Below are 11,773 nucleotides of genomic sequence, written 5' to 3'. Positions count from 1 at the left end.
TCCGTCCTTCCTTCTGTCCTCCCTTACTCCTTTCCCTCCTTCCTTCCTTCCTTCCTTCCTTCCTTCCTTCCTTCCTTCCTTCCTTCCTTCCTTCCTTCCTTCCTTCCTTCCTTCCTTCCTTCCTCCTCCTCCTTCCTCCTGTCCTTCCATGACCTGAGGACAACAGGAGGGTTAAACAAAAATCACCTCTCCTGTTAATATGTCTTAACTTTTTAAATATACTTTATAAAAGAGTGTGCACAGGGAGATTTCATACATAAAAAGAGTAAACATTGACAGTGTTAAAAAATGCCAAGGTGAGTCTTTTTTGTCTTTCTTTGTCTTTTCAGCAGTTATGTTTTTGTTTAAAAACCACATCACTTGTTATAGTAGCTTCATGAAGAACCACTGCACAACTCGTCCTCCATATTTTGTATTACTGCACCACATATTTTATACACATTTGATATATTATATACATATTATAGTCCAATAGAATTTCTGGTGTAACCTTGGCTTTATTTTTTTCTTGAAAGACACCATTCATCACTGCATTATAATTCACATTTACATCAAATCCAACACTTGTGATTTTCCTCCACACATATTTAGACCTCTGACATTTTAAGAGTAGATGTTCAATAGTTTCATTCTCATCACAGATGTCAATATAGGCCACACCATTTCTTTTAAAAAATACACATCAGTTTATAGGTGGAGAACGTTAGCGAAACCTTTGACTTTTAATCACCTTGCTGGTTGCTGCTTTTATTCTCTTATTTTATGATGTTTTATGTTTCTATATGTCTTTTATATTGCTGCTTCTACCTCGTAGCACTTTGAGATTTGCTTCAAATGTAAAGTACATCACAAATAAAATGTGTTATTATTAGTATTATTCTTATATTTGTGGACTGGGTTTAAAAAGAAAGCTCTGACTTAAATATCAGGAAGAATAATCTTTACAAAAGCTTTATACTGTATGTAACAGATGAATGTGAGAGCGGCACTTATCATCTACAGTTATACAAATGTGTGTTTTTCCCCCAAGAACGTTGAAATAGTCCTTTAATAACACTTGGATGAACAAAGCAACTTTCAAATAATTAAATAATCTGTAAAGAAAAGCAATAATTGAATCTTATTCCATAACAACAATGAAAACAGAACAACAGAAAAACACAAATTCACACAGTGATCATTTTGGAAGATGCTTTTTGTCCCTGACAGCTGATAAAACTTCATAAATACATCAAACTAACATGGAGTCTTGTTTAGATCATATTCAAATTTGGTAAAATACATGGAAAAAGGGTCTGGGAAACATTATGAGGAAAATAATTTGACATTAAAGCATGTGAAGAGTGAAAAAGGAATTGTGTGGGTTGTGTTTGTTTGGGTGAGTAATAATATGCTCACTTCTAGTCTGGTACTGATACTTCTGGTGTAAACCTGAAAGCCTGATGAGTCTGGTTCTTCTGTGCCGTAGACCTGCATTGTTCCTTAAAAACTATTAACAACGTGTCAGTGAGTCTCACCGTTATACTGGGTGACATGTTCCTTCTCTATTAACACTACGGTCATGTTAGTTTGTTTAGAAATGGAACAACGATCACATTTTCAGTCTCTGGACTGTATAGCTCACTGTAAGGCAGATATTACTCAGCATGTGCTGGAAAGCTGTTCTGTTTACTTTGGAAATGTAATAGATTACAGATTACTAGTTACTGTATTTAAAATGTAATAAGTAATGTAACTGTTTCAATTACTTCATCAAAGTAATGTCACTTATTACATTTGATGACTTTTCTAATGTTCTAACCAATGTTTTCAGCTGTTAGGGTAAATGTTCTCATTAAGCACCAAAATCTAAGTTCAGCTGTTTTTCATGGATACTGACATGATTTATAAGGGAGATCATTTCTTATAAAGCAACATTTATCTCTCATTTGAAAATGTATTCATTAGTTCATGTAGATTTTGGAATATAAAATAAAGATATTTGATGAATAAAGTGGGTTTAATTGGTACTGTGACTCCATTTAAGCCCATGTGTGCTCCAAATACGCCCACGTCATGATTTATTTACTAAATATAAACAAAATATTGATTTCAAAGAACTAAAAACAGCAATATATGTATTCAGTAACATGTTGAATATTAAAAAATGAGGAAAAAACCCTCCTGAGCAAAATCTTAAAGGTCTGACTTCAGATGTAACCTCCTTTGTAATCAACAACATTTACATAAGTAACTGCAACGGATTACAGTTACATTTATTTTGTAGTTAAGTTACATATAACTATATACTCCCCAACACTGATTGCAAATAGCATTGGTATAAAGTCAAGAGGTTTGAAATGTAGCAGTGCTCTGTAAACTGAACCACGTTGCTGATTGCTAAAGTCTTTGGAGCCGTTTCTAAACAAACTAACATGACCAAGCTCTTAAATGAAGGAACATGTCTTCCAGTGAAGTTGTGTGACTCATTGACAATGTTTAATAGTTCTCGGACAACGATGGAGGTCTGTGGGATAAAAGAATAAGAGCTATCAGGCTTTGTTGGAACAGTATATTGTTTGTTTGACTCTGCACATAAGATTTGGAGACATGTCCTTTAGTGTTGTGTAGTGCTGGAGAACAACAAGAGAATAATTTATGAAGATATTTAAACTGTGGTATTAACTTAACCATAATGCAATAATCTGTACTAATGAGCTGGACTTTTGTGGCTTTTCTCTAGAATTGTTGCGGCCACATCCTAATCGGAAAACCAATCATTACAATCTTTGAATTCCAACATAAAAACCACAATTAATAGCAGAGATCACAATCTGAATGCCAAAGTACATTGCACAGTATTTCCCTCTGTCTTTATCTGGAAAGGTCAGCATGCCTCTGGTGTTTATCATAGAGCTTAAAAAGCTACTTGTGCACATTGCAGTTCATTGGGAAAGACAACACCACGTAACTTTCACCTCTTTCTTCCCCTTTCTGATATGCAGCAGAGAAAATAAAGTTATTAAGTTACAAAAAAGTGAAGTGGAGCCTGAGAACCCAGATAGGTTGAAATCCGATAAAAAAAACCCCCCAACCCTGAACCAAACTAAGAACCTCTGTGGATGAGATAGTTTAGTGGCCTTTCTCTGTCACTTTTCACTCTTTCATCTGTCAGTCAGTTTAAATGGAATAAAAAGCTTTGAGTTATCCAATAGAAATAAAGTGCAGTGATGGAAATAACTGTGCACTACTCTGCTGCTCTAACCAGCCATAAATCTGAAAATATAGTGAGCTTAGAATAATAAATTGTGTCTGATATCCAATTTGTGTTTGCTTAAAGTTAAATTACCTTGTTAAAATCTTTATAATTTCATCTAATTCATCACATTTCAAAAAATGTAACCGATGGATCATAAGTTGTACCGGACAACGATTGTCTTCATATTAGTTGTGATGTCACAAATGATGCTTGTACATGTGCTCGTTAAAGTGTTAATCTACGTTCAACTTCAACTCCTACATTAGATGAATGTGAACACAAACTCTCCACGTATACATCACTCATCACATTGAAGAAAACGTTTTATTTATAGATATTATTCACATTTTAAATACAGGAACTGAAAAGAGCAAAATACCAAACACATAATACATACAAAAATTATAAATAGTCTGTCTCATTGGCTAAATAAAGACACCATTTTTACCACTGTCATTTGCTGTAAGACGTGTAAATGTTTAACAATATTAACAAAAGTGCAAGTTTTTCTGGAGTCAATATTTTGTGATGCCTCTTGTGCTCGACCCTTTATAAGAAAAGTGTCATTTTTACTTAATCCTTATGGGATATTTCCAAGATAAAAGGGTGTGAATGATGTACAGATATTGAAACAAAGAATCTTAGAAATTGTTATTTTTTTGCTTCCTTTCAGAAAATCTGAATGTAAAGCAGGGTTATTATAGCAGATAAAATCAGCTTCCTTTTTGTTGTTGTTTCATTTCCCCCTTTTAACTGTTTCCTGTTCAGTTTATCTTCTTCTAATACCTGGAAAACTAAAACTAAAACTAAAACTAAAACTAAAACTAAAACTAAAACTAAAACTAAAACTAAAACTAAAACTAAAACTAAACTGAAAAACTAAATAAAAAAAATATAAAAACGTTTTATTTGTATCATGCATTTCATGTATTCACTTCAATTCTTAATTCATGTACAATTAATAAATAAAAGAAAGAAAGAGCAAAAGTAAATACATAAACAAGTAAATTAAAAAAAACCTACTACAGAAAATACAAGCAGTAAGCCAGAGGAAGTACACAAACCAATAATAACAGAGAAAGGAAATGAAACTAATGAACGTTATAATATAATAACCCTGATGTAGAGGCAGGACTAAGAGATATGTGCTTGATCAGCTATGACTTCTCCACATTTCCCCTCACTCTGTTTTGACTTCTGCAAAAAGCGAAATCTAAAACACATTTTTGAGTGAAACAGGACTTTAAATGACGTTGAAATATTTCCAAATTTAACAAAACAAAGCTCTTTCACTCCCACAGAAACATATTAAAATTTGCATGAAGTTATCTGATACAGGTGCAGGATGCTGTAACTGTGGAGGCTTGTTTGGTTTATTTGGTGATTTGCTTAGCGAGGCTGGTTTAGTCTAAATTTGCTTAACTTGATCGACAAATGACGCTACTGGTGCTAAAAGTTCAGCCATGTATCAGGAAACAGAACATATTTGCATTCAAATCCGACAACATAAGTATGATTATTAAAATAAAAGTGAGACAAGTTAATGAATAACTGGTCATTGAGATGCAGGTGAGATGATGACTGTCTTTATTCACTCCTGCAGGACAAACAAAAAGACACTATTTGCAGACATTATCATCATCATCATCATAATTCATTTTCACTTCATTTGTTTAAAACATCCGGGGGGAACGCACTGAAGGAAAACTCTCATATCACTCAACAGAGCTGAGGTAAATATGCAAACACAACAACTAAAATCAAATAGTAATAAAAGAGGAATACATGGCAAAGTAAAATGAACAATGCTAAAACTTAAAAGTGTAGGAATGACACAAACAAACAAATACAAAAAGTTAAGAGCAATACAAAACTTAAAAGTAATGTTACAATGAACAAAAGTAGCAATTAAAACCCTGGAAGTAATTGGTCTTAATGAAGTCATCTCGAAGTACTTAAAAAACCAATGCTGATCCCTCCTCACTGATAGAGCAGGCATGCTACTTTTTTGATATATTATGCAATAGTGTGTCTCATAACTACATCCAGTGATGAATCTTACTGCAGAGTGATATAATGCATCTAAATATGAAAGATAAAAATCACACACTGATCAGTTATCTGAATAAAGATTTTAGGTTTAGATGATGCAGCACTTTATTTTGCACCATTGCTTTATCATCACTTAAATACTTTATTTGGTCTACATTATTCATGTTTACACACTTTTCAGACTTGGATATGAAACCTAAATATAAATAAAAATTGACTTTTTGCAACTAAAAAAAAAAAAAAGCTGACATCAATCAATCAGTCTTTATTTATATAGCGTCTCAGGGCACTTTTCACATAGAGCAAGTCTGGACTTTACCCTTTAATTTAATTTAATTTAATTTAATTTAGAGAGACCCAACATTCCCACATGAGCAGCCCTTGGCAACAGCAGTAAGGGAAAAACTCCACTTTAATGGGAAGAAACCTCAAGCAGAACTGAGCTCTAGGAGGCCTTGACCAATTGAGGTTGAGGGAAAAAGAGAGAGAGAGAGAGAGAGAGAGAGAGAGAGAGAGAGAGAGAGAGAGAGAGAGAGAGAGAGAGAGAGAGAGAGAGAGAGAGAGAGAGAAGGAGAGGGAGAGGAGGAGAAGACAGAAAAAGGAGAAAGAAAGAGGAGAGGGAGAAGAGAGAGGCACAGTGAAAATAATGTTGTTTATATGTTCTTGTTGTTTTTAGTAGACATGGCAGCCAAAGTGATGTAGTTTTCACTGAATCCACTGTGTGGCAGTGTGCCTCAGTCACCAGAGGAAGTACAGTCGTGGAAATGATTACATCTGATTTTGGCATTCGGTGAAACATTCAAATAACCACCATCCCCCTGTGAAAAAACACGAACCTCTTCATCAGCCTGTTGAAGTGGAAACTTGACTTCCTGGAGACACTCAGAGTCATTCATGATAATGTTTAAAGCCTTCTCTGAATGACATAGTGCTACTTTCATACAAATGTCTCTGTTACGAATGTCATGAGTCTCGGAGGATATGAGCTGCAGCCTTCAGAGTAGAACTGTGTAAACTTCAGGCTGGACTTGAACTTGAATGCAGCATGATTAAACACCTGTGTCTTTTTTATATGTTAAGTCAGCTGCAGAGATCCTACTTTATGCATCCTTCACTGTGCATCTGCAGCTGGAGGTTTGAATAATGGTCACCTTATTTCTATGTGGTGGTTCTATTCTGTGGTTTTCCTTTCTCGACAACGACAAACAAGTTCCTCAAAATCTTTGAAAAAAACAAAAAGGCTCAGCACCCTTTTAAATATATGATGCCACATTAAAACATTACAGTAAAACAAAGAGACAAGACCTGCTTTTCTACCTCTGTTGCTACTCTTAAAAGTTAAGTAATCAACTGGCTTTACTGTCATCAAACGTCTTTTCAGCCTCATCATCCTTTTTTTAGGGGCAGCTACTTGACATTAAGTTGGCTTAACTTAATGTCCAATCTCCATGTTCCTTAATGGTTTACATCTGCACGTCTTAAAGCAAATCAACCAAAATCTGTTATGTTTGCATGATGTACTGTAAGGACAATCAGAGGAAATTTCAAATCAAACAAACTCAACAGCAGTCATATCAGATATCCTGTGTTTGTGAACATACTTTACATGACTGCAGTTCAAAGAGAAGAACAATGGATAGAAACCTGAAACTTAGAGCTATTTAAGTCTTCTGGCATGACTCACCTTTTCTTCTGCAGCACACATCTTATGTGGAAACTAACCCCTGCAGCTTCTGCTTCACTTTTAGCTGACAAACAGTTTCATTCACTTATTCCCCCTACTTTGACTTTCACACAGCACGTTTAATATTCCTTTAGTGCAACAATCTGTGGAGAAGAATGAGAAAAAATAAACGTGATAAGTAAGTGAATACTTAAACCAACAAACTTCACCTCAGGAACAGGATGCGAACAGGAAGATGAACATTCCTGTTTGCTGACAGAATAGGAAATGTTTTGCAATTCAGGTACTGTCAAAATCTACATATTTCTAAGAATTAGTTGGATAAAAAGTCTAAAGCTCTACTACATCTAAAGCTTTAACTATGAGGACAGCTACAGTATATTCAAAGAAAGCTGAACAATATACTGTACAATTTTATATTTGATTCTTCTGGTAAATAACCTGCTGGGTTAAAAACAAGATAAGAATGAGATATGGCTTTATTTCACTTATTTATTTATCTTATCTTATCCTTCATTTACTGATTGACAATATACTTAGGTATAGGGTGCAGGGTAGTTGGGGAGGTGGGGGGGGGCGGGGGGGGCGGGGGGGTATCTGCTCATATATAAATAGTTGCTAAATCACGTTGTCCACTCTCATATTTCTGATAAGATTTCAGCTCTAACATGTATGGATTTAGTGTAAATAACGTGGGGAAAAAATGAAATCTTCTACTATTGTTTGTTTATATGGCCTATAGAAGCTGACCAATCAGCAAGGTCAGTGAAGTTACCATATATGGTTCCTCGATGGTCTATAGCAGGGGTGTCAAACTCATTTTAGTTCAGGGGCAGAGTGGGACAGACCAGTAAAACCATTACATATTAATAACCTATGAATAATATGTAATATCCAAACAGTCTATTTACTGTCTATTTACTGTGTAAAATGAGCAATTTCAACAATATTGTCTGTTTTTTCAAGATTATTTTGCACAGAATACATTTTTAATATATATTAATATTATATAAAGAGAGGGAGTTGTTTTCATGCTCAGGGTGGAATAAAAATGTCTGAAGCGGCTAAAAAATGGAAAACTGGAAATACTTTTGTGCAATTTTCTCACTTTGCAAACTTATCCAGTGGGCCGGATTGTAACCCTTGGTGGGCCATTTCTAGCCCGCAGGCCGTATGTTTGACACCCCTGGTCTATAGGGCAAAACATTTTCCAAAAAGTCTATATATAAAAACTCCACATGGTTCCACAACCTCACAGAGAGGTACTGGCAGACTATTTTGGATGTTTATGGAAGTTGCCAAATATAGTTATACACCCGATAAAGGGTTAAAGAGACAGGATGGCCTGTTTAAGACAGAGGCTGAACTGAGCCAGAATATAATAAATTGATCATTTTAAAATTTAGTTGGATCAGGCAACAAAGCTTAAAACAGTAAAGGTTCAAACTGCTAAATGTCACGTTGTTAAACATTGATTTAAACCACAGATTGTGCTACATAGTATGAAACTTCTTAGTCTGTGGTTATTTTCACTGAAGTCAGCGTCTCAGAAAGAAAAGAAAAACCCCTTCATGTGCTTATAGGTTGAATGTTGTATTATCTCCTTACATGAGTTGCACCTATTAGGTCCAAACTTCTCTGATTCGTCTTAATGTTAGGCCTTTTCGGTGTCGAACAATGAAAGTTTGATGAAACCATAAAAAAACCCTACACTGTAAAAAAAAAAAAAAAGAAAAAAAAAAAAAATCCAGTGGTTTTTATACGAAAAACTGGCAGCTGTGATTGCCAGAATAATTCTGTAAAAACTGTCCATGTGGTTTAGTCAAATTTAAAGGGATTAAAGCGGAGACATGCCTGGTTTAGATTGATGGCAAATATCTTCATCATCTAAGCTCAGCTGTTTTGGGCACTTTGCTTCCTCTTTAAAAAAAGGAACTGTTACGAGAATTATTCATCACTCTCAATGAAGGAGACTGGATTCGAAACAAGAGGATATAGGTTGAATTTATTTGCTTGTACAAGCGGAGCGTTTTACAAATGCAACAACAACAGTTACAGGCGAAAAGGGCGTTGTCAGAAAGGCTTTATACTGTTTATACTTGTGCTGTTCAGCCCCCACCTTAGCAGTCTTATTCCATAGATAGCATCATAACGGTTGATTAGTTCCCTTTATCAGTAGACTAGCAGAAGTTCCACTCCCTGACCTGCCCCTTACACTTCAACACATATAGAGTTGATCTCTCTTTCTGCCAGCCTCAGCAACTTGTTGAAACAGGAAGTACCAAACAGTTATGTCACAAATAGAAGCACACACACATTTGTATGATTTCAAGACATCTGGAATACACCATAATCCTAATTTTTATAACAGGGACTAGGAGGAACCCCCCCCCCCCCAAAAAAAAAAGAAAACAGCCAGTCAAGGGTTGCCACATCATCAGGTTGAGTATCCTCCATATGACATTTTTGTATGCCCTCGATCATAAATATACACTTTTTGCAGGAAACCTACAAACCTGGCAAACGTTATGAGTTGTTAAAATGGCAAGATCATTTGAAATCTATAAAAAATATTGGTAGGGGCAATTCAGCAACAGCTTGACACTGGTGGGAATGTGTGCATCATACCGTCCACATCCAAATCCATAGTCATGTCTACTATACGTCCAGCTTTTCTGTCACTTTTACAGCTCTAAAACACCTTGAACAAGTCTAAACAAACTATCCGTAACTAACATGTCTTTCACCATCATTTCCATCTATTATCACGGCTGTTAATCTGTTTTGGATGATGACAGTTTCGAAATACAGAGAGGGAGGTATATTTTGCAAGTGTTTATGTCAAAGTGCCAAAAACTAAAGATTAATTCTTTCTCCCTCTCCGCTGTATCAAATACTTTTAGAGTGAATCTGTTTTTCCTGCTAATCTCTAACCCCAAACAGTCAGTGATGATATATGATATAGAGGCACTGCAGCTTGTTTTTGCCTTCCACTCTTGTAATAGCTGTGTAATTTGATATATATATATATTAGTTCCTTATTGTTGAAGTCCACTTAGTGCTTACATTACCACCATAATACTCTGGGATTTTGAAGAGGAGGTGGAAGGATCATTTAAGTTCCCAAGCAGTATAAACAATGTAAAGTATTTTTGAACAATTATTACTTTAACTCTAACTATGAAGACATATTTAGATAGATAGATAGATAGATCTTTATAGTCATTGCAAGTATAAAGTATAAAATATATACACATGACACCCTGATCACATCCAGTCTGGACTACTGTAACTCTCTCCTCTTTGGTCTTCCGCGGAAAACTCCAGCTGGTACAGAACGCAGCCGCCCGTATCATAACCAGAAACCCCTCTATTGAACACATCACTCCTGCCCTGCAGCATCTTCATTGGCTCCCTATCAAATCCCGCATTGACTTTAAGATTCTACTCCTCACTTACAAGATCCTTCACAACCTTGCACCATCATATCTCTCGGAACTGATTCACATCTACACACCCTCCCGAACTCTCTGATCCTCCTCTGCCAACCAGCTCTTTGCCCCATCTGCCAACTTAACTACCATCATGGGGTCAAGAGCTTTTAGCCGATCTGCCCCCTGCCTTTGGAACTCTCTCCCACCAGACATTCACACTTCTGACTCTGTCTCCACCTTTAAATCCCGCCTGAAAACGCACCTTTTCAGAGTGGCATACTCTGTCTCACACTAACTATGCAATCACGTTCTTGCTTATTTGTTGCACTGATGCACTTTATAGTCACATTCATATTTATTTCTTTATCTTTGCACTAAATGTTACCTGATTTTTATTGTTTGATGTACTGTTGTTGTGTTTTATGTGCCCATTAAGGTGTCCTTGAGTGCTTTGAAAGGTGCCTTTAAATATAATGCATTATCATTATTATTATTATTATTATGACCTCATGCACATCCATACCCATACTCACTTAAAATATGTGTTGAACACTCTAAAGTATAAATAAATATATAAATAAGGGGAATTGAGACACAACAGTCAATTATTGTATTAAGTCTATGTAAAGAAAAAAATTGAAAATATCCAAATGAAGATACATTCAATTTGGAAAAGAAACATTCATTTCTGTAATAATAATATTTTATATTATTACAACTGCATTTTACGATATTGTTATTCATTAACCAATAATGGAGAAACATCCAGTCATTGCTGTTCACAACTGCTAAGGCCTACATTATAGAGTGTTGTTAACTACAGTATATTAACTAAAGGTTTATACTGCTGATAAAGTGTTAGCTGTGTTTGGGTTATAATGAGTCACTGCATTTCCTTGAAGTATATCACGTACATTAACCACACTTTCATACATGCATGCAAACACACTCATTGTATGCAGTATCGTTTCTCTGTCAGCCAACAGTGCACGTTGAAACATTAAGAAAATACTGTGGATGAAAAGATAGCCGGGTCAGTGAAATATATTGTTTTATGCAGCTGTTAAATTATGAATAAATATGATCCAGATTAATATACTGTACAAACTGTAACAGATCATAAAAAACATTTTTGCAACTGATAAACCCTAACGGATACAGAAACCTTCTATCAGTAATAAATCATTAATATTGTGACATTTTAAAGCTATCTACATAAGCGGATGTGTGCCATTATCAAATTTGCATCAATGTAGTTGAAGGAAGTTGTTAGAGGAACAAAGAAGTTTCAGTACCATAGTGTGATCTTGTGATCTGCTCCGATGACTGACAGCAGAGGTAAAAAAGAAAAGTGTTTCAGTGCAG

This window comes from Scomber scombrus, chromosome 15, assembly GCF_963691925.1.
Source record: "Scomber scombrus chromosome 15, fScoSco1.1, whole genome shotgun sequence".
NCBI classification, from domain to species: Eukaryota; Metazoa; Chordata; class Actinopteri; order Scombriformes; family Scombridae; genus Scomber; species Scomber scombrus.
The sequence above is the reverse complement of the archived record's forward strand: the minus strand, read 5'-3'. Positions refer to the sequence as shown.